Raw genomic sequence first — 1,443 nt, forward strand, 5'->3', positions numbered from 1 at the left:
CAGGGGGACTCCAGACTGCCTCAGGGACTCTCTGTCCAGGACGAGACACCCACAGGTACGACACAAACTGCCCAGGGCCACGGCATGAATGAATGAAGGAACAGAGCACAGAGTAGGTGGGGAAATGGTCCAGGAGAGACAAACACAAGCTTGGACACAAACATCAGAACAAACACTTGACAAGGAGATGGAGGCTGGGCGTTCCCAGGGGTCACAGCTAGAGACACACAGATGCCCACGGAGTCTGACACGGAGAAGGTGGTGACATGGGACAATATGCAGACACCAACACGCTGGCCCGCGTGGCCACACGTGGTCTTTACCCCTGACGGTCAGCGTGGCCGACGTCCTCTCCTGCCCGCACACACACGAGTACTCCCCGGCATCTGCCACCGCCAGGTCACGGATCTCCAGCTCACACACGGCCCCGTCCTGCCTCAGGCTGACTCTGTCCCCGGCTCTGAGGGTCTCGGACCCCTTCCTCCACTCCACAGGGACCGCCTTGCTCAACTCACAGCACAGAACGGCTGTGGCTCCTTCCGTGGCCTCTTCTGCCCTCAGGCTCTTTCTGAACTTGGGGGGCAGGGCTGGGGATGATCAGAAAGACACAGACGCAATCACGGCCTCTGAACACATGGATGAGACAAGACATGAACGGCACAGAACAGACACAAACACAACTGGATGTGAGCCACGTGCTGGGCGTGCTGAGCACACACTGTGGGTTGTGGCTTCCCTCAGACCTGCTGATGTACAGTGTGGCCGCGGCCTCTTTGGTGGTACTTCAAGCCTCATACATTCTATGACTCTGGCTAGCATGGCTGGGGAGTCGGACAGAGGATGGAGGGTTGTTGAGGGTGGGACCCAGCAGCACAGATGACGGAACAGACCCCCAAGGGACACCAGGACCAGCCATGACCCAGGGTTTACAGTGGCTGAGATGCTGGCTTCTTGTGGTTCATATAACAACTCCGGGACGGAGAGATTCCGTGAAGTAACAGGTGCAGGGTGACATCAGAGAATGTGGGACAGAAGGAACATGAATGCAGAATGAGTGAGATGGACATCACGAATGCAATTAGACACCAGATCAGACTCTGCTTGGCCACACGTGGTCTTTACCCCTGACGGTCAGCGTGGCCGACGTCCTCTCCTGCCCGCACACACACGAGTACTCCCCGGCGTCCGCCACCGCCAGGCCACGGATCTCCAGCTCACACACGGCCCCGTCCTGCCTCAGGCTCACTCTGTCCCCGGCTCTGAGGGTCTCGGACCCCTTCCTCCACTCCACGGGGACCGCCTTGCTCAGCTCACAGCGCAGCGTGGCCGTGGCCCCTTCAGTGGCCTCTTCTGTCCTCAGGCTCTTTGTGAACTTGGCGGGCAGGGCTGGGGAGAGCCAAGGGTCAGGGGGACTCCAGACTGCCTCAGGGACTCTCTGTCCAG

The 1,443-nt window shown here is 59.5% G+C and overlaps 1 protein-coding gene across 1 annotated transcript in view; it reads left to right on the forward strand.

The window, feature by feature from the left end:
• Positions 1-1,443, forward strand: part of OBSCN (obscurin, cytoskeletal calmodulin and titin-interacting RhoGEF) — a 147,502-nt gene that overhangs the window by 91,245 nt on the left and 54,814 nt on the right.

The sequence above is a fragment of the Suricata suricatta genome, chromosome 6 (genome assembly GCF_006229205.1).
Source record: "Suricata suricatta isolate VVHF042 chromosome 6, meerkat_22Aug2017_6uvM2_HiC, whole genome shotgun sequence".
Lineage (NCBI taxonomy): Eukaryota > Metazoa > Chordata > Mammalia > Carnivora > Herpestidae > Suricata > Suricata suricatta.